At 42.0% G+C, this 23372-nt stretch overlaps 1 protein-coding gene and 1 pseudogene across 6 annotated transcripts in view; one reads left to right on the plus strand and one right to left on the minus strand.

The window, feature by feature from the left end:
- The window catches only part of Cdk14 (cyclin dependent kinase 14), a 554492-nt gene that overhangs the window by 7452 nt on the left and 523668 nt on the right, over positions 1–23372 (minus strand). The gene's annotated exons all lie outside the window — the stretch shown is intronic.
- On the plus strand, positions 14642–15407 carry LOC100770062 (annotated as a pseudogene).

The raw sequence follows: 23372 nt of genomic DNA on the forward strand, positions 1-23372 counted from the left end.
CCAAGTGCCCTATGAACTAGATATTTTTTTGGATTCAATTTTCTTAAAACCAACTGTCAGCATCACGTGATAGACGAGATGAGAAATGAAAATGAGGCGTCCTGCTGTGCAGGTGGGTGACCTGTGGGAGAGAGTCTGCCTGGTAGGATTTCTACACCAACCATCAGACACAGACCAATTGATTAGATCATCTCATACCCGCCACCAACTAGGCTCAAGAGACTAATTAGAGAGAGTACTGCCTGCGCGGGCACCCCATTGACACCTAATTTGCTCAGCCAAAGCCTTTGGGGAAAATGTATTATCTCTGCAGCTGCCCTTCATGCATTTCTGATTTGAGGCATAAGCAAGGAGTGCTCCATCACTCTTTTGAGCCAGCTGAATGTAGAAGCCCTTAAGTGCTAAATGCAAGCAAACAGACTCAAATTAAAAACAGGCCAGGCTCTTTCTAATTCCCTCTGTGCTCTCTGATAAATCTTTGTGTGTACAGACACACGCCACTACACACATGCACACCGTTTACATGCCAGAGGGAGAACAGAACCGAGGCCCCAGATCAGGGTGTTCCCACATAATCAGGTGGCCTGTGTTTCACGCTGGTCTGTTTATCCTGTCCGAGGTTTTGTGTTTACTTTTGTTGTGGGCTCTCCGGACCCTACCCCTCTACCCTTGTCTGCTCACTGTCCCTCCTCAAAGTATCCTTTTCTCTCCAGGAAGACTTTTTCCAAAACACTTTCCTCTAAGCCTCAGCAGAGAAAAATGATTATTTTGGTTCAAAATTCAAACAACTGTATGCTTTCCTTTAATCACCTAAGTTAGGACAGGATGCTGCCAGGTTGCTGGTGTGGTCGAGGGATTCCTGAATACGTCACTACTTACTGAGAAGAAACACCAACTTCCGACAGGAAGCCACTTCATACAGCAAATCCAATCTAGGATTTATCAGACAACTAAGTTCTCTTTCAACAATGGAATATCATTTAATTGAGTTTAGTTTTATCTGCTTCCTAGCTAAAGTAAAATTAATGTTAAATTCCATCTCAGATGGAGACACCCAAATAGAGACACACGGAGGGCAATTAAAGATAAGTACTTAATTACATGCTTGGAAAAAGGAAATAAAACAATCCAGATAATATGGAAAAATTAAGGTTGCTTTGTGCCAAATCTAGACACATCGAGCCATGGGCTTCCATGATGGACAAAAGAGAAAGACCAAAGCAAAAGGGGCCATGCCGTGTTTTGGTTTCCTTAGCAGACTCTCTTGACTCTGCCTTCCCACACACTGCTGCATGAATTAATCTTCCTATATGCTCTGAAAAATTGCAATAATTGTGGATTTTTTATGTTCATTTAATTCCTAACTACTGAATGACTCATTTCTAAGATACTGCTTTACCTGCATGGCTTTTAGCCAGGATTTAAAATTGGACTTTTCTGGGTTCCCTGTCAGGGGAGTCTTGTGGCCACCAGAATGTTTTTCTAAGGGTATTGAGAGAAGGGTTTGGAAATACTTAGAAATTAGAGCCTTTACTAAACTTATTCTGGTTTTGTACGGAAGAAAATTCAGAATCTTTTCCCTGACCTTCATGTCTACATGATTTCACATGAAAAGTGCCAGGGAAGGCCCAGCAACTGATCTTTAAGGTTCTGTTTGTGTCAATTGTTTAAGGGACTAAGAAAAGTAAATCTTTGTACCCAATTTATCTTCAAGCACAATTTGCTATTGCACAGAATTAAATGTACATATAAAACAATAATTGTCAAGTGCCCAGGGTAAGCCCAGGTATCACACACACACACACACACACACACACACACACACACACACACACACACACACACACACACACACAATCTCATTGGTGTGCATGGACACGCAATATGTATAAGCCTTTACTTTGAACACGTCTTATTGGTGTTGGGATCAATTCAGAAAATCTGCTGACAGTTTAAATCTCTATGGTTCTGAGTGAGTTCATGTTATGATTAAGCTAGAAATACAGGTTTTCTTTCAGAACATCTGAAAACAGTGTTTACCTGGTTCTCTAGCCCTTTAAGGGGTTGGGAGAGAGTATAAAACAGACAGAAGCAGGAACTTAGTTAACCTACTTCGGTAGCTTAGCTCTAGTTTGTGATAATCATGTTTTCTCCCTCCAGAAGAGAACACATCTTTGAGAACCAGCAAGATACTATTAATTAAAATGAATACAGAGAAAGACAGGCTTTGTTTCAAGCTTACCAGAAGGCCCATCATTCAAAATAGCCCAAATCCTTTAAGTTAAAAGCTGTTTGGTAACACCCATATGGACGCACAATTCACTAATTGCAGCAACTTTGCACATTTTAAGCTTTTGTGCCAAAATGGTGATTTTAATTAGAAAAACTTCAGTCGAAGCAGTAAGTCTGACATCTCAAAACAGAGCATTTCTCAAATGAGGATATGGGTTTAACATATCATTTTAATAATCATCATTATCAACAAACATTTATTGAAGCCCTCATTAAAGGCCAGGCATTATATGATGTATAATTAGTATTGATTGAAAAGATTGTGCTATTTTAATGGTGTGACTGTTTATTAAATCAAGTTTATGCAAATGTCAAACTCTGGTCATATTTGAGACAGAGATAGACAAAAGACTGGCAGTATTGGGATGGCTGCCCACCTTAATGAGTCCTAGGAGGGCACAGAGAAACTCCTGATGAGATCGCCTCAGAGCCAAGACACAATTCATGTCTAAATACACATATTTATAAAAATAAATATTACATATACATTAAAGAATAATTGTGTGTATATAAAATGTAAAGTATATAAAACCCTGTAAGGCCTAAAATAGATCACCAGAACCATTTTAATGACAAAGCTAATAGAAAAGTAGCCACCAAATGTGGCTTATTCTTTTCCAGGATTTCTTATTATTTGAAGCTTTGTTATTTGCTTCAGCATATCTTTACAAGTTCCAGAGTGAGTATAAATAGGATTCTGATGCTGTAACCCTCCTTACACATTACAGACCTATTAAGATATATTTAAAACAATTAAATGCTACATCATGGAACTCAGCAATGTGAGCATTTTTCACAACTTACAATGGGCACACACACAATCCATAAGACTGTCACACAAGCACAAAGGTTCACACTGAATTTTAATTAAAATATTTGAGAGGAAGTTTGGCTCCACCCATTATTTTTTAAAATGTTCATACAGCATTACTGTCCAAAATGTTCTCATGCTTAGGGTTTTGAATTTAGTATGTATGGGCACCTGTAATTTGGAACCCACTTGATGAACTATTATATTTAGTAAAACTTGTAAAGCTAAAATTAATTTCTGTAGCCTATAGAGATAACATACAATTGGTCAGTAGAGAATGATGTCAGTGTACCAGGATCATGGGGGATTTTCTAATTCTATACTTGGGAAGTACGAAGTAACAACGGCCATGTGCATAATACATAAATACAGTTGCATCCCAGCCAAAGAGGCACATGGCACTGTACACACAGCCCTCCTACCCAACATGCTTCCTTTCTCTTTGTTTTGGCTAGAGGCTCTGTCTTGGGATGAATTGTTAACTGTACCATTTGTCTGAGTCCTCTGGCATTTCCCCCTTTCATACCAATTTTGGTACCTCAACCTTTACTTCAAGCATCTTTCACTTGTAAACTGTGTTACTCTTTTGTCCCTGTTGTGAGTGAGCTTTGTGCTGTCAAATTGTGTAAATCAGTGATGGTCTGTCACTTACCCCCCCCATAGGCCCTACAAATTTTCCTGTAGAATTTTCCTTAACATTTAGAAACATGAATATCACACTATACTACATTTGTATTCTTATGGGAACACACTCTGACACTGTCACAAAATGCTTTAAATAACACATTTTCCCTAGCCAGGAAATGTCTGCAGAAATGAAGGCTGGTCCCCTGCTCAGGGCTGTGGATGTTGGACAGGTTACTAAGCTCCACAGTTTTGCGCCATGAAACTACTTTACAAAAGTAGCAATGAACACTTCCTCCATCAAAGGCCAATCACTGAATGCTGATATGAGGGAGTTTTAGCTACGAACTGCAAAACCTTCCGGTATTCACTCCCCACAAAGTCACAAGCTTTTCAAGTATTTTAATATTCTGTAGAGTTAGTTGCTGTAGCTTTATGATCCTCAGAATAAACCATAAAATATGTAATTCCAGAATGTACATATAAGTGTTAGAAATAAAGACCAGCATTTTGTACTCACACGGCATTTTCTCCTATTCAAAGTGTTCTTCCATTTATTCTAATGAAAGAATCTGAAGCAAAGACCCTAACCCATGGAAGAAAAACTACCCTTTAGCCACCAGCTCTATGCCTTTTAGAATATTGCCTGCAGGAAGCCCATTACTGGTTTAAAGATGGAGATCACTGACAATAGGACTACATCTCTCCAGGAACTAGAGAGACAAGGAGTCCCAGCTTCCCTGGATGGAGGGGGAGCCTATGAAGTAAGGTTTCGCTTTAAAATGGCACTGAGCCAGAATGAGCAACAGGGTTAATATGTGGTGGCCTCCAAGTTTATTAGTAAAAGAGAGATGGCTAGATTGGTACTTTATTACATGAAAATGGGAAACATACTGGTGTCTCCACCTAAAAACATGAGCCAAAAAATGTGAAAGAGCAAAAGAAAACAAGAACTAGCCCAGCAGCCTTCGTCCATCTCAACTACCCAGATGTAACTGGGAGTTTTCACTCATCTCCTCAGAAGAGACCCATCCTTGACTCTGTTTTTGGAGTCATCTCTTTTTATTGGGTTGCAATGAGTCACACTCTGTTCTAGGCTGTTGAAGTCATGGCCATTAACATATGCCTCACCACAGTTCCATAGACGCACTTTCCATGGACCCATCTACTGGAGTTCATGCATGTCTGTGCAGTGTGCTACACAGACAGTAGGGTCACCACCCTTAACTGGCAAGAAACACAAGTTAGCAAAGATCATGTTAAGGAGAGGAGGCTGCTGAGGGCAGCGGTAGGGGAGTGCCACCATCTGACTCTCACCAAAATTCACTGAGGAAATACTTATTAAGCATCTGTCTTAGGGTTTCTATTGCTGCAAAGAGACAGCATGACCATTGGCAACTCTTATAAAGGAAAACATTCAGTTGGCTCTGGCTTACAAATCAGAGGTTCATTCATTATTGTCATGGCAGGAAGCAAGGCAGCTTGCAGGCAGACATGGTGCTAGAGAAGAAGCTGAGAGGTCTTATATCTTGACTCCCAACAGCGAGTTGAGTGGTCTGTCTCACTGGGTGTGGCTTGAGCATATATGAGACCTCAAAGCCCACCTCTACAGTTGACACACTTCCTCCAACGGGGCCATATTTACTCTAACAGGGCCACACCCACAAGTAGTGCCACTCCCTTTGGGGGTCATTTTCTTTCAGACCACCACAGCATCTGTTTTTCATGACAAAAACAAATTGTCATATCACTTTGTATCCCTCCTGCCTCACTATTCGAAATGCTGGGATTGCAAACAGGAAGCACCATGCCCTGCTCTGGGCACCTATTTTTATGTGCAGTAGAGTTTTAAAGTGTAAAAGGGCAGAATAATGCCAGGACATGCTCTTAGAAGAAAGTCCCAGTGGTTATCAGAAACACATGCATACACTTGAGCTGGTATGAGAGAGCTGAAGCCCTCATTTCCAGAAATGTTGCAAGCTGGTTGTTAGGTACTCTCCCTTCACATCACGCTACCGGCCACAGTCGAGCAAGACCAACAAGACTCCTTTGTGTTTTCCAGACTGTCAAACATGTATCAGAGCTGTATGGTACTTAAAGAGCCTTTGAGTTTGGCTTGGATAAGGGCTGTCCCATGTCAAAACAGGATGTGTGAGTGTGATTCGAGAACTTGCCAACACAGTGAAGACGAATTGTGCATGAGAAGATGGCATGGACCACTTGGTGACCAGTGCTGCTTGACAAAGTCCCCAGCATTTGAACCATGTGGCTCACAACTCTCCAGCATCCTCTCACTGTCACTGTTAGTGTTTTCATTCTTATGCCTTTCCCTTTGGAAATTCTGTGCGGCCTTTGAAGGACAAAACTGTATACAATGGCAGCCTCTTTAAACAAATAATTTTTTGGAAAAAAAATCCTTGCCACTGTGGAACTACAAGTGTGAATATTCTGTCTACTCCCATAGAAGTTAAAACCAAGTTGCTAGAAAATTTAGATAAGTAACATATGCTTGGTAAATAAGGTATATTTGATAATCACAATTCATAAATTCCTAAGGTCGTCTCCTCAGGTTCACAGTGATACTTGTCTAGCCTTGTCTTTGTTCACTTTTAAGCTTTAGGAATTTGAATGAACTAAGTCATACAGCTACAATATTCTGTTATGGAGTGTCTAACCCCCCAAGAAAGTCCTTTCCCAAGATCAGGCATTTCAATAAAAGTCCCCATTCCCTCAGGGGCTTGAAACAGGCTCCTGCTTGCTAAAAAAGTACATTCTTGTCTCTGGCAAGAGGGACTTGTGGCCCTCCATTAGTATAAGGCTAGTATCTACTAACATCAAGGCCAATGCTAGCTTCCTCAACCTCTGACCTCAAGCCGCACCCCAGCTCACATGCCCCTTGAATCCTCTGTTCAACTACAGAGTATAAAAGGTGTATTCTTTTCCCAATAAATGGGCAGCCATCCTGATTCACCCTCAGACCCTGTCAGTCTCCTCCTTTCCCCGCTGACTCCACCCCTCCTCTTTAGGACCAGAACCCCCACCACAGCAGGTCCGAATCAGGAAGGGAAGATGGCACTGCAGATAAAGTGTTTGCCATGTAGGTACAAGGACTGAACTGGAGACCCCTAGAACTCATGGAAAACTTTGTGGGCATGGGGGCTGCTTGGAGTACTGGATCAAGTCAGCCAGTTGGAGCAGCTGAAATTGGCAAGCTCCAGGTTCAGGGTGAGGCCCTTGCCTTAGCAAAAACAAAGCAGAGAGCAATTAATGAAAACATCTGCATGTGTAAACATCTGTGTACCCACACATGTGGACATACACACACACAGGCACACCATACATACATACATACATACATACATACATACATACATACATACATATAAAAAAGAAGAAAGAAAGGCAAGTCCAAACACAATGTCTAGAGAAAGAGAATGGTGTTCATCTTGCCAGCAAGTGGCTACTGCCGCAGGTATGTACTTGCATGCCAGCCTGTGGATGCAGATGGAGGCAGGGAAGCTGAGAGGCTGACTAGGGTGGCAGAGTAGAAGCCCCTAAAGGGCCACTTAGGAGTTGAGACTTTATGCTATGTGCAGTGAAGTGGTACCTTGAGCAGGGGAGTCTCATGTCCCTACCCAGGGAAAGAGGTGCTCTTCACACTTCTGAAGCCTTGAGGAGCTGTTGTAAGGGCTTGAGGCAAACGATGTCCTCTTTAAGATGCCATCAAATCAGAGTATTCAGTTGCTTTTCCAATGACTACTGCAATTGCTAAGTAAGTACCAGCTTTTATAACATTAAAGGTTTTATTTCACCCGTGAGAAATATTCAGTGTTAGGGATGAAGACATAGAAATTAAGCTTCCTCCCAAGGGCCATAATTTACAAAACATAGCCCTTGGGGACAATTTGGAGATTTTCCTGCCCTGGGAAGATGCATTAGGTGTTTGGTAAATAGCTTGTTCACTCATGTCTCTACATTTGTCCATGAGGTTAGAAGGCAGAAAATGAAAGAATAACTCCAACCTTTATTGCTGTGCTGTCCTTTATATCATTCAGACATCATCAGCTGTTTTTGATTAATACACAACCTCAGACAGACTTGTGAATTGCAGCATTTGGCATTCTGTAATGCCATCCAACCCTTGAAAGAGCAACTGTACTAAATCAGAAAACATCGTCACTTGTCTTGATTCACTGGTTGTGCATCTTGCATGTGGAGTTGCAGCTCATTAAAAATGTGAAGCCTGTAATGTCTGATGAATAAGACATTCACATTAGCACAATTGGTTTCCTCCTGGTATAAAACAATCGACATGCCAACAACTCAGTGGTTGAGTGCCAGAGCAAAGAACAGTGGTTGCAGGCCTGGGGTCAATTTCTCACTTCCACTAGCTGGAGAAAGCAGTGAGGGGAGCCAGAGAGCTCCAGGCTCACAGGATTAAGGGATGTTTCATGCTTTTGTACTGTCCACCAGTTGCAGACAGAAACAAAAGCACCAAGCACATTAAAAGAATGGAACTATAGAGAATCGATGTGGTGCCCCTTCGCTTTGCCCCACACCAGCACCCCACACAATGCAGTGGGGCAAGAATGTGACATTTTCTCTTTCACACCTGTGAGTGGGGAGCACATCCCTGAAAGATCTTATTTCCTCTTCACAGAGATGCTAAAGAACAAAGTCACGTCTTGTCTGGGTTGTGCTGTTTGTTTTCCAGTCTGCTGGCATTAAAACTGCACCCTAAGCACCTACCACGTCTCCTGACTTTATGTTAAGTCTTTTTCAAAAGCTCTGGCTTTTCAGTACTTGGTGTCATTTGGAATTAAAGGGGAAAAAACACTTGGCTGTTTCGTGTTATCACAGGGAAAAATCATCACAGATCCATTTAAAAATAATGATTAAACAGACAGTATATTGCATAAAGTGTATTGATTAAAAGGAGGATGGGCCCAATAAGCTTCATCAGCCACATTGGTTTTATTCCTTTGGCAAATACTGGAGTCAGTTGTCCTGTATGAGCAGCCACAACAATGAACCTGGGCCTGAAATGTCAGCTCAGAAACTCTTTCATTTTTGAATAACTAAACCGCCCCACCATGCTTCAGTGCTACAGCCAACAGAACTCTCATAGCCAATCTCGGAGTTTTTGTTGGCCAAGCAGGATATCAAACACATATTTTTAGACTAATATAATACAGTTAAATTTGACTCTCTCTCGGTACTTCCTTATCAAGAGCAATTCTAATAAGGCTGTGTTTTAGACTCTGATGCATGTTGGGTAAAATGTATAGGAGAAAATGGCTGCTTTCCCCCTAGACCTCTGGGACCTGACAGAGAAGGTGACTGACGTGAGCGGAGGAATCAGCATCAGGAGATTGCTCTGAGCAACAGTTGGTGCAAGCAGAAAAAGAATAGAGCTGTTTCAGAGACAACCAAAAGAACAGCTTTATGTGAGAAGAACACTCCGTGAAACTGTACAAACACTACTGACCCCAACATCACCAGTCCCAGTGACTATTTGAAGGGCTGTCACGATAAACATATTTGTGCCACAATGGTATATTGACCGTGACTTCTTTGCTATTGAAATCCAAGTATATACAAATTTAACCTCTCATCATGAATTGCTTCCAAACTGAATGAATAAATATATGAATTGTGAAAGCCAACTCTTGACTATCACCCCTTTTTTCTACTCTCACCAAAACCTCAGTGGACAATAAACTGATCAAGAAAACTGCCAGTAGTGAGCCAAGGACGCTCAGACTTAGCAGTTCTTCACAAACAGGAGAACCAGATGAACACAGACAATTTTCTCCAGCAAATAGCATGGTTAGCTACATGCAGAGTATTTCACACAGTTTCAGTTGTTCCATAGACCTCTGGCTTCTGCCACTAGATCTGTAGACCACAGAACGGGAAAGATCTCTGCCAGGACATCAGTCTGCTATATTATGAAGCAGCCTCCCTCTTACTCAACATCAGCCCACAGCACAGTGCCAGGGAAATGCCACCCATGAAAAGTACATGAGAGAACAAAAAGAGCATTCTAGGGGCATCTCCCTTTTATGATAAAAATACCAAGACAAGGGAAAACAAAGTTTAAAATTTCCAGGCTGTGCAGTAGATTTTCTTCTAGAGAGGGGAAGCTAGAACATTCGGTCTAGTGAAGGCAACAGCAGACAGGGAAGTGACATGGGTGGTGTTGGGTCCCTGTTTACAAGATCCTAGGAGTTTGAGGAGCTGAGTAGGAAGACCATTCCCTGAGTAGAAGCCCCACTCTCCCTTCATTTTCTTCTTTATTAGTATCAGTATCCGTAATGAAAGATAAATGGAAATTAGTTCTAGAGTGGTCATTCTTACTAATGTTAAATCTCATTAATCACTTTCCTTAGCAAGCTAGACTTTGTAGATGGTTATGAAAATAAAAGGTTTTGCATAGTTTTGTCAATGACCTTGAACTGCTACTTCCCATTGGGCGGGGTTGGAGTGGGGTGGGGTGGTGGTGGTGGTAGACTCAACATTAGCTAAAAAACCTTTCAGCTGTTCTGAATCCGGCCATCCATCTTCCTCCTCCTCACAGACAGGCTTGCAGACACAACTACTCCGAGTATTTGTGGAGAACTGAACGTGTTTCCAGGCCTCATGGCAACCCTGCGGGGTAGGCATTTTTAATTCATTCTGTAGTTGAGAAAGCAGAGAGCTTGGCAATGCAAGTTGAGAAGTGGTCCCATCCATCTTCCTAACAAGCTCCATTTCACTCACTACACCAGGGCTTCTCTGACTTCAGAAACTCAGCTTCTGGCTCCCATCTGCTTCCAGGGGCTTGGCTGGTTTTTGTGGTCTTCCTTTGGTTCTGTCACATCAGAGCTATGGCGTATCAGGATGCGGCCAGGAAGCTTGGCATCTGGATAACCCCTGCTCACTTTCACTTCCCCCATAAACTTTCTCTACATCTTCCCCTATTCCTCTCAAGCACAGACATTGTTTGTGCCTTCCTTGTTAGGAGACAGCTGCTTCTGGGTTCATGGCATTTCTCTGTGAGGTGACTCGATAGCGTCAAGACTCCAAAGACCTCAAACCTTCAGGAGCCAGGCAACAAGAAGGAGAATGTGGGGTCAGGTATGAAACATGAATTCTCAAACATTTCAATCAGCATATGGTTGCCATAGCAACCTCACCTAAGTACTCCCCTACCTTGTCCCTCCTGCCGATAAGCTTGCTGGCTTGGGTGTCCAAGGTAATTTGCACAGACTTGCTTCAGTTCCCTGATCTGCACAGTTTCTTTAAAAATTTATCTCATCCCTTCTCTTGAACATTAGACTAAGAGTTTCCAGAATCACAGGGAAGTTTCTGAGCATTTCCCCGACAGAAGAAATGCAGCAAATCCATGGCTCATTTAATTTCTTGAAGCTTCCTCCTTCTTTCCCTCCAAACACTGACAGACATTTCTCCATGCCCATCATCTGAACAAGTTTGTGATATTTTGAGGAAATACTCTGAAGAAAGATTTTACATATGTTGAAAGGGCCTCTTTGCATTTTCAGATGTTAAACCCTTTGACAATTAAGCCAAAGTTGAGGATATTCAAGGGGAAAAAAATGGACTTCGCACAATGAAATCTAAACTTTCTACACCTTTCTTGTCTTTCTTTTAAATGATGAAGGAGGCTTAGCCAACTACAACAACAACAACAACAACAACAACAACAACAACAACAAACAACCAGACTGCTCTTTAGAAATTCTGGCACAGGGGTAGAGGAGAATGGACACAAAACTTTACTCTGGTTGCTTTAGCAGTTTGTGCAGCTTGACACCCATGGCTTCAATGTCCTTGGACTGGGCCATCATGACGAAGTACCAGGTGCCATAGAGGCTCAAAGCATCTTCTGCCCCAGTGCTGATGTGACACCATCACCAGATACAAGAAGCAATACTGGGAACTGAGAAGATGATGGGCCAAAGAGGCTCCCAGGGTATTTAAGTGGGGGGACTCCTACCTTTGATATCCACAGGTACCTGAGGATGAAGTCATTTAGGCTGCAGTTTGCTACCCTCTTCTGGCCTAAAAGTGTGTAACTGATGTTTAGTGACACACAAGACACAGCTCACAGCTCATTTAACTGTGATGACATCCTGCCTGTTCTCACTTCTGTTTTTACTAACATCTGTGGGCTATGATCCTTTCCATGTCTGAAAAACTCTATGGTTTGGTCTTGAGATTTGACTTCTTCTCTTGGAAACCTTTCTTGATCTTTCTGTGAGCAAAGAAAATTACATCATCTCTAATGTCTTAACACAGTTAGTTGTGGGGAGCAGAGAAAGTACTGAGTAAATGTGTATTGTTTGACATGAGTACAGCCATTCCAGGAATCCCAATGACTCAGCACTCAGGAGAGTCACAGAGACTTCCCTGAGTGGAGCTCAGAGGGATGGCAAAGCCTTCCATGGGGTCTAAGTGTGAATCTTGATAGTGAAGAAAGCTATGTCCATCCTAGCCTTTTCCCCTTAGATATTTACTGCTGGAGACTGCTCCCCCACAGAGCCTGTTCCTTATCAAGATGACGAACCCTGAATGCCTCCTTATGCTGCTATACACAATAACCTTGGCTCCTTGTTTATCTGTTTGTAACGGCTTCACTGTTCAGCTGTATGTAAAGACCTTGTCTCCCCATTATACTGCATATAACAAACACACTGATGTTCTGGGCTTCTGTTGTTCCTCCAGGAGAGAACCCAGTCAGCCAACCCCAGATTTTCTGTTCACATTTCCCTGTGCTCATCTCTCTTTTTTTTCTTTTTTCATTTCCTTGATACCCTAGTCAGGTCAAATCCCTGACTTTCAGTAATGACATTCAGTAATTTCCAGATCTCTGGCTTCTGGCTTCTGCTGGATTGCCTTCCCCAGCTCTTTCAGAAGTAAAGCAATAGACATTGACAGGGCCTCCTAGTGAAATGTGTTCATACACAAGACAGAGTTAGGAGGCTCTATCTATATTGGTAAATCTCATTCCCAAGGGGACAATGGCAGCACTTTGTGAACATGGAGCCTGAGTTGGCTGTGTCTCCTAGAAAACATTGAGTACTGCAGTTCACTGCCATAGAAAAAACGTGGCTGAATGATTCAATACCCTTCATGTCTAATTGGAATCATAAACTCTTAGAGAAAAAAAACTGCATCTTCTTCCATCTCTTTAAGTCAACTAGTGATGTAACTGTCTACTTTTTAATCTAATGAAAGACACAAGCAGAGAATACACACTCTGTTCTTCAGACCCCACTTCTCCTAAGTGACAAAGCTGGAATTTCCATTCCAGTTTATCGCCCCATGTTATTTGCTAGGAGGTTTCATTTCTGCAAAGGAATTGAATACTACTATACTTTGTATATCTGCCATGACATCTTATTTTGTTTTGTTTTCCCCCTCTAGCAATAGGAAGGATTATAGCAACCCATTTTAAAAAATGGTTGAGCTCCCTATAATTTGAATCTGAATAAAATTCAGGTAATGATAGTTAGATAGAATTTGGCCTGAGGGGAGAAAGTGGGACTTTGTGGGGTAAATGATGTTAGGACAGGCTCAGCTTATGGAGCGTATGAAAGGTCAGACACATAAGAGAGAGGTTCCTTTCCTATTTCTGGGAAGGGACAGCATTATGTAAACAGCACTTTGGAGGACTCCTGTGACACCATTCCTGGCACAAGAGGACAAAGGGGAGCCCCCAGTCAGCAAAGAGTCAGTCTTAGCTATTCAGTTAGTTTGCAGAAACCATCACAGGAATTAAGGAATGGGATGTCAGAATGAAGAGCAGAGCAGGGATCAGGAGGCTGATGGGTCAGGAGGCTGATGGATGAGCCTTCCATGCTGCTCAGCAATGCAGAAGAATGGAGCAGCAGGGTCCCTGGGAGCCCAGTGGGACAGAAATGAGGAGAGAAAGCTTGAGAGGGACAGCTCAAGTGCAGGCAGAGATCGGCTTAGAATGTGTGGCGTAGGTGTCAGTGAGGAGAACTTGGGAATCTATGGGGTCTCTTGTAGTGGATCAGTACTTATCCCTAGCATAGGAATGGACTTTAGGAGCCCATCCCACATGGAGGGGATACTCCCTCAGCCTAGACACAAGTGGGTTGGCCTAGGCCCTATCCCAAAGAATAAAACAGACTTTAAAGACCCCCCATGGAAGGCCTCACCCTCCATGGGTAGCAGAAAGGGTATGGGATAGGTAGGGTGTTAGTTGGGGGAAAGGGGAGGAGGGAAGGGAAAGGGACCTGGGATTGACATGTGAAATAATTTTCTTTCTAATTAAAAAAAGAAAAAGAATGTGCAGCGTGGCCACAGAGACACCAATGCAAGGCACATCTGTGAAGTAGACTGTGATCTTCGAGTCAGACCTCCCTCCCACTGTGCGCCACCCCAACCCAGGCCTAGTTTTTAGTCAACTAAAATAAAGTCACTCATAAAATTAATGGAAACCATCTGCCATTTTCTTGCAATAGAAAGGATTTTTCTAAAGCTTCAAGTCTTCTTCTATCTTATAACTAGATGAAATACTTTAGAAGTCATCTAGGCATTAGAGGTTTGTGGCGTGAGTCTTGGGGACAGGGTTTCTTTGTGTAGCTTTGGAGCCATCTGGTACTGGCTCTGTAGATCAGGCTGACCTCGAACTCACAGAGATCCTCCTGCCTCTGCCTCCTGAGTGCTGAGATTAAAGGCGTGCGCCACCAACCCCTGGGTGAGACTTAAAGCTAGCCTCTGCACTTGTTGCCTACAGACTGATAGGCTCTGAAGGGTTCTTCTCCACCTGGGGCAGTAAACACAGGCTTGTCTCTCTCTCTCTCTCTCTCACTTTCATATAAATAGGTGTTGGTTAAAAAGCTAGCAAAAACCAGTCTCTGCAGCATCCTCCTGCCAGTGGCCATGGTGGCCTACAAGCTAGCGCTGATCCAGCACTCGAGAGTGCCTGGATCCTAGAGAACCACTTCAGAAGCTGGTACAACACCAACTTGAGCATGATGGGACATGAGGATGCAAAGTGTGGCAGACAGGCATTGAGAGATGCTGGCTATGAATTTGACATCTGCTTCACCTCCTTGCAGAAGAGAGCAATCTGGACCCTCTGGACAGTCTTGGATGCCATTGACCAGCTGTGGCTACCAGTGGTCAGGACTTGGCGGCTCAATGAGCAACACTTTGGGGGTCTGACTGGTTGCAATAAAGCAGAAACTGCTGCTAAACATGGTGAGGTGCAGGTAAAGATCTGCAGGTGATCTTACAATGTCCCACAGCCTCCAATGGAGCCTGATCATCCCTTCTGCAGCAACACCAGTGAGGGTTGCAGGTACGCAGACCTTACTGAGGACCAGCTACCCTCCTGTGAGAGCCTTAAGGACACTACTGCCAGACAGAGCACTGCCCTTCTGAAATGAAGAAATGGTACCCCAGATCAAGGAGGGGAAGGCATTCCTGATTGCAGCCCATGGCAACAGCCTTTGGGGCATCGTCAAGCATCTGGACCAGGCTCTCAGAAGAGGCCATCATGGAGCTGAACCCGCCAACTGGCATTCCCATTGTGTATGAATTGGAAAAGAACTTGAAGCCTGCCAAACCTATGCAGTTCCTGGAGATGAAGAGACCGTGCGGAACCATGGAAGCTATGGCTGCTCAGGGCCAGGTCAAGAAGTAAAGACGAGCAGGCAGATTCCTACCTCAGTACCCTTCCCCAACACCTGCCACACTGACTACATCTTTAGGATCTTAAGTTTAAGTTGTAGTTGCAGATGGGGACCTGTGGCTCCCATTTTCATTTAGTATTTAATCCCCTGCACCCACTCCCTTCATAGAACTTAGTCAGAAAAACACCTCTGGGGTGTCGGTTCTGGGTCCACTTCCAGGGACGGCTCCTTAGCAGGAGAGTTGAGAGGTAGTAATTAGTTTTTCTTAGTGCTGTGTTTACTAAGGATCTGTTTTAGGAAGCGGTCAGGAAGGAACCATGCAGTGGTATAACCCGTGAGAAGCTGCAGCCAAGTTTGTCCCTGGTGCCTGTCCTGCACTCTTCCCCAGTTAAATAACTGGGGGATGTCTGCAGTCATTCCAGTGGAAGGTGAAAGTAACTTACATGGTGACTTAAACTTACTACCTTCCTCTCTGACCCTAAGGAGCTGCTGGGCCTGGAAGGTTGGGATCAATCCTGTCAAGTCTGTGTTGTTACATTTACTTTTACAAATAAACAAACAAACAAAAAGGTACATGTGTATTTATCAGCAGAAAAAAGCCCCTCTGCTGTTTCTAGTGGTGATTGAAATAGTTCCATGTGGTCACCAGAAAATAAGCCATTCCTCATACCAGATGGGACAAACTCCTTGTCCTTAAGGAGCAGGAGTGCTTCTGGCTGTGTGTTAGGTCACCTCTGCCTTGCTTTGCAGAGATGCAATGCCCCTTGATCATGTCCAGGTTTTGTCTTTCAGAGTCTGAGTCATGTTCCAGCTGCTTGGCCCTACCATGTGGGTTCAGAACTCGTTCAGGGCATAACTACTAAATCTCTGTCCAGATCAGTATAAGAAAGGAGTGATGTGCAAAAAAAAAATTAGCAAAGCTAAATCTTTGGCGAACCTCTCAATGCAAAATTAGGTTTTCCAATATGAATCTTATATTTGTATGGACCCTTTCCTCAAAGATAAAAGTGACTCCCATCTATTCTTCCCCTCTTGCTTTTATCAAATTCTTCTCAAAGTGGTGTGGCTGTTGGTGCTCTTGTGCCACAAACAGAGAAGCACACTGATGTTTGTCTAAGAAAAATGTCAGAAATACAGATAGATCTATCTGTGTGTGTCATGAGGAAGTCCAACCCCCCTCCTGGTTCCTCCTTTCCTTATGTAACTTCAACATAATTCATGGCTTAGTGGAAAGCTCACCATGAGTGTAGTACTTAATGGAAGGTATATTGCAAATCTAAGAGAGTGTGCAGGAAACGGAGAGCCAGGAGAACAGACTTTCTGAAGATATCTTGTTTCACAGCTCTGACTTCAAGGATATAAATTTCACCACACAGGAACCCTATTCTCCCAAGAGGGATAGTTTGCAAGGACTCCCAGTGGACTCCTGAAATTATAGATCCAATTAAATTCTAAGCATACTAGACTTTCTCCTGTTTCCAATGGCCTTGCCATTCATGGTAGGATTATCATCTTTTCTGTTTTCTCTGATGACTATAGTGTCTCTCTTCTTTTGTGTTTTGTGACCACTTTGTGTAAAACAAAAATTAATTGAACACAAAACCTGTGATACTGAGACATTTGATTAATAACCAAGTGACTGTTGAACCCATAACAAATGTTACACAAAGGCAGTGACCACGTACAACCTGAGGGATAAAATGATTCAAGTGCAAAAGCTTACCATGCTGGTCAGCAAAGCAAATGACTTAATGCTTAGCAATCATGTCTGGAATGGTCCTCTTAACCCCGCATTTGGGAACTATGGTTGACCACGGGAAACTGAAACCATGGTTTCATGGATAAGAAGAAGTTACCGTCATTAATAGTCAACAAAAATATTAAAAGACAATCTTTAAAATGTTGATAAACTTGTTTATGCACTTGGCAACATAGAGGGGAAACTGTTCCGAGTGATTTTAAAACATAAGAATTTGACAGTTGTTCTACAAATCATCTGTCTGTGCAGTGTATGTCCCATTTGCATGTCTGAATAAAAACAAATAACTATAATCTGAGGGATGAAGTAATTGAAAGTCTTAAGGCACTTATAAGAATCACATTGTCATTGTAAGGTTACTCTGAAATGTCATTGTTGTAAAAGGGGAAGAAAAAGCACTTAACAGCTGGTTGTAGAGTGGTTAAGAGCACTGAGTACACTTCCTGAGGACCTGGGTTCAAATCCGTACCCCCACATGGTGGCTACCAACTGTCTGTAACTCCAGTTCTAAAAGGATGCAATGCTTCCTCTGGCCTCCATGGATTCTGCAGGCACATGGTGTGCAGACACATGCAAACAAAAGAGCCATACATAAAACATAAATAAAGAAACTTCCCAAAATTATTTAAGAATTTAACAGTGTTCAACATCTTGTCAAGATAACTCCCAACAATATTTCAGTACAGAAGGAATGTGTCTTAAATAACAGAGGCCATATATAACAAGGTCCTAGCTTTCATCACACTCAACAGTGAAACATTCAAATCCATGTTTTACAAGAAAAGATGGAACTGCACACATCCTATTCAAAACTAATATTCAAAGTTGTAGCCAGGCTGAGGAAAAAGCTCAGCGGTGAAGTGATTGCCTGGTATGTATGAGGCTCCGTGTTTGATGTTCAGCACCATTTTCTTTTCTTTTTGAAAAAAAGTACATGAGTAAATCATTCTTTAACTATTGATAACTTTATATTACATATTCTTTCAACTAGTACTATCAATTCATATCTCTTAACAGAATTGTATTCTAACACAATAATGCTCCCGATCTGTAGAGACATATCCTAAGACACCCTGGGGATGCCTAAACTTTTAAAAAGTACCAGATATCATATATATAAATATCTCATATATATATATATATATATATATATATATATTTCTCCTGCACATACATCTATAATGTTCAATAAAAAATGAGACAGAGATTAATTATTACAGTACACTAGTGAGAATGCTAGCCTTACTGCTCTTGTGTTTAAGTCACATTGTGAGGTAAAAGAGGTGTTATATGAGCAAAGCACTACAACACCACAGAGTTGAGTGGATAACGGAATTGGGTGACAAGAGACTAACGGGCGAGGAGTCTATACAGTGTGGAAACACTGTGCAAAGGATGATTCACGCAGATGGCAGGATGCAGCAGGAAACCCTGCGATTTTAATATTGTACTTTTCAGAACAGCATGCAATTTCAAAAATACAGAATGACTTTGGAATTTTCTACTTAATATTTTTTTGGCTGTAGTTGCCTGCAGGGAAATAAAACTATGGATAGGGAGGTACTGTGCAAGACAATTTATCACTGTACTATGATCAATATCATAATAAACCAAGTCATTTGCTAGCCCTTTCTTGGCAGTTTTAGTTGGTTCCATCCATGGAACCATGGGGTGGAAGGAGAGAATGTACTCTTTCCTATACATTGTCCTCTAATACGCACCCATAATTGTTGGCACACGTGTGCATGCGCGTGCGTGCGCACAGACACACACACACACACACACACACACACACACACACACACACACACACACACACACACACACACACACACGTTGTTTTTTTAAAAAATAAAACAAAATAATATGATTTAAAATGTGAAATTTTCTTCTGGGTTGAATTACCATTAGTAAACACAATTGGTATATTACTTATCAAACATGTTTCAAAATAGAAGATAATAATTGAACATGAAAGTAAACTTTCCTGGAAACTCGTCCTTCTAGTGAAATAGATGAGGGTGGGCTTCCCTGCCCTCCAGGTGTGCTGATGTTTCCCGGGAAGAACAGTGCCCCTCAAGAGAATGGACCTAGATGTATGCTGGGGAAGGCTTTCTGGGCATCAATAAGTGGATTCAATTTTTTATTTACTATCTCAAGCTTCATATGACTTGTACTTTCATAGATTAGACATAAAATTACTTAAAGCAAAATATGACATATGTGAAATATCTAGTTACAAGGTAAGAGAGGAAGAAAAGTTACCTCTTCATGGAAACTTAAAGACAGACTTCTTGAAGGACTAATCCAAGGGAGTGAGGGCATTTCCAGACATGGGAGAAATGGGAGAACAGGCATGCTCAATGCTTAAACCCTTCCTTCACCAGAGCACAGACTAAGCTTCAGGAATTAGTAGGAAAAATGAATCATAGCTAGTTACTTAGGACTCTGAATTTCCTAACCATCTAGACAATGGAGGCCTGCAGACTGTATCTAAGTAGGAACCCACCCACCTGATGATTGCAAAGAAGTGTCTCTTAGAAGGGGAAAGGGAGAGACAGTGGTAAGGAATAGGAGTCATCAAAAATAGAACAACCAATGAAGCAAATAATACACAAAACAGGAACCCCAGGCAAGGAGAGAGTGGGGAGAAGAGAAGAGAAAACTGGAGTTTAAGGTGATGTTTGGAAGGCGGACTGGAAGGGAGGCCAGAGGTCATGGAAGATGCTGAGCTTTCAGGATTGGGCAATGATGGGGGATGTCCTTCTGTATATACATTTCTCTTATTGGTAAAAATAAAACACTGTTTGACCAACAGTCAGTAGAGGCAGGAAGATAAGCGTGGCTAGGAGTAGAGAATTCTGGGAAAGGTAGGCAGAGAGAGGCTGTGAAGAATGATAGATGTGATGTGTCAGAAGGAGTAACATGTCTGACTACAGGTAAGCCACAGCCTCGTGGCAATATATAGACTAACAGAAATGGTTTAATAATCAAGACAGAGCTAGCCAATAAGATGCCCTAGCCATCAGCCAACACTTCTATAATTAATATAAGTCTTTGTGTGCTTATTTGGGGCTGAGAAGGGTGGCAGGACCTGGCAGGACAAGAAACAACAGCAACAAGGCAATGATTACATAATTCAAGAAATGGGAAAGGGCCCAGAAGATCCATCCATGAAGGGAAGGTCCGCTGTCTCAGTCATGCTTGCTTCTGCACAAATTAGCAGACACCGTGTAAACAGATAGGTTTTTCACTCCATTTGAGCCCTCCAGCACCAAGTCCAATAAGATGGCACTATCTAAGCAGGATTTAAATTTATTTCATGAGAAAAATGGAGGATTATACACAGCTGATCTTCAATCATAACTAGCGATTGGAAATTTAAACTGTTGGAAATAGTCATGTGCATTTTAAGAAGATGATACTAAATAGAAGCACGGTAATCAAATGTTAAAATTATGCTGGTTGGCATCAAACTATACAGTGTCATGAGATTTAATTCCTTGAGGTGTTAGGTGTTTGTTTAAATGCTAAAAGAGACGATAGTTTATTCTGGAACATCCAGTAAGTTTAAAAATCATAAATATATTCATAAAAGCATCCTTCAGGTCAATATGACTACAGCAATGGTAAACATGGACATGGTGTCTGCACCAATTAGAAAACTATCTAAAAATTGAGAATTCAAAATAATTTTATCATTTGTGGTAAAAACTTACTTAGGTAAATAAGATGACTTAAAAATTATTTCCTCTTTATTTGGTATATCACTCCTCAGAAATAATCCAGTACAAGCAACTGAAAGTATTTTTAATTAATCAATCAACTGTCACTGAGGAGAAAGGATTTAATTGAATCTCTTTCTTTAAAATCCATCTTTCTATGTGGAAAGCGGTATGAAAGCAGACAATGCTGTGCCCTTTGAGTTGTTCCTGGAGATACTAATGTTACAAAGCTCACACTCTTACCATGTCACATTAAACTACTGACGAGACAAGCACACTGACATCTGAACGGTAAATTCTGACAAACTTAGTGAGATCATTCATAAGACGACAAGTAAAAAACACTTAAAAGTAAAAGTTTTCTTTCTAAACAAGCCGTAGTGGCGTACATCTATAACCCCAGCACTCAGGAGGAGGGCACAGGTATCCAATACTAGCCTGAGCTACAAAAGTAGCATGAGGCCAGCCTGGGACACATAAGACGCTGCCACCCCTAGCCTCCCAAAAAGGAAAAGAAAAAAGGAAAAGAAGAGAGAGAGAGAGAGAGAGAGAGAGAGAGAGAGAGAGAGAGAGAGAGAGAGAGAGAGAGAGAGAGAGCCAAATCTAGAAACATCTGCTAAAGTGAGAGCATTTGCCCTTATTTTTAGGCCTATTATGAAGTTTGGGCTCCAGCCCTTTCCGGCTCTGTGAACACACAGGGAGCAACTTATCATAGCATCACTATTCGACCTCCAAGGATGGCTCATGTCATCACACAGCAAAAGTGCTGGCGAAACATTTATCTAGATGAAAGACCTCAAGCAGTTAACCTGCACAGCAGAGGCAATGCAACCAGGCGACAGGATAATGACCTCTATCCAAATGTGGAAGGTGCATCAATTTAATGCTCTGACAGCTCCACAAAAGATGACGGCAGCTCGGCGGGAGAACATTAGCCATGATATGTGAAAAGAATGAATTATAAAGCACAATGCTATTTGCGCCGAAGACGGATTTTTCCCCCCTTAACCAACTTTATATTTAGGATGATAGTCATGCCTAAAGCTTCCATTCTTTTCTACCTGAAGAATATTCTGATAAAAGTAAAAAGGCAGTGTGGATTAAATTGACAGCTTAAACACAAATGGAGTTTCCTAAGCAACCCAGGAGGTGCTGCTGCACATCTCTGTACTAACATTTGAGAGTACAATCCCCAAGCGCCACGCACGGGCAAATCGGTTTAATCCAGAAGAGAGAGACTAGTAGCCCAAATGAGTGGCCAAGTCCAATCTCTCTGTCTCTCTGTCTCTGTCTCTGTCTCTGTCTCTCTCTCTCTCTCTCTCTCTCTCTCCTCTCTCTCTCTCTCTCTCTGTGTGTGTGTGTGTGTGTGTGTGTGATTCTGTTTTAATTGATTCTCTACTAATTTAATTTATTTCATTTTTGGAGAGACAGGGTCTTACTCTGTAGCCCAGGCTGGCCTGGCACTCCCACAATCTCAAGTGACTGGCATGTACCACCAAGCCTGGCTTATCTTATTTTTTAACTAGGGAAGGTATCTGGCATACTTTGGGGGCTTACAGCTCCTTAGCTATTAGATGTCCCTTCTGCAAACTCAGTTTATAAAAACAATCTAATTCTAAAGTAGCGGCATGCTCTCACTTGTATGTTTATCCAGAGCCCTTTCCTCTGTGGCGGGGCTTCAGCCTGTGAGGTTTTCTCTACACATGGCAGGCAGCTGTCAGAACAAGTGTGAGGGGTGAAAGGGCAGCCTGGCTGCTCTGTTAAATCACGGGGTTCCATCAACATCTCAGAATTCCTGCCGAGTGGGAGCTGGGAGACCACAGATTAGAGTACACTGGAGTGTGTATATTAGGTCACTCGGTGTCTATCAAAGCAATATCATGCCGGTGAGCTGTACAATAGATTTCACTGTGTTCTGTTCAAAGGAAGTGTAAGGAAAGTGGACATGTGTGCAGCAGACCAAGCTGAACACTGAATTCTTCTTGTCTTTAAATGGATGGATTTACTATCCACAAGATGAATGAAGAACAGAGGTACAATAAGTAGCTGTGGAAAATGTGCAGGGCTGGTGGTTTTATTCAGCTCTTGGAAACTGCCTATGATGAAGCACACAGAACCTTCCACCTGGTCCTGAGTAGGGAAAAGTGCCTGGCCCGACTGTTGTCCTGGGCCAGCTTCAGAACTCCGGATGTTCCCTTTGCTCCAGTTTCACAGAACTTCAATGTGCACTTTTATAAACTGGAAATATTATCAGTCTTTGCTCCCTCCCCAAAAAACTTAAATAAATTTTTAAGTAGGAAAGGACTTTTAAGAGTTTAAATGGAACTTAGTGTGAGGTTATATTGGATATAGGAAGTCAAGTCTGATATTTAAGAAACCAAAAAATTGAAAGAAAACTAGTACTAATTCATATTTGGTACACATGTAAATAAAAACACTTGCTATAAATAATTACTGTTCATTATTCAATAAATTCATATTCCACATGGTAA

The sequence above is a fragment of the Cricetulus griseus genome, assembly GCF_003668045.3.
Source record: "Cricetulus griseus strain 17A/GY chromosome 1 unlocalized genomic scaffold, alternate assembly CriGri-PICRH-1.0 chr1_0, whole genome shotgun sequence".
Taxonomy (NCBI): Eukaryota; Metazoa; Chordata; class Mammalia; order Rodentia; family Cricetidae; genus Cricetulus; species Cricetulus griseus.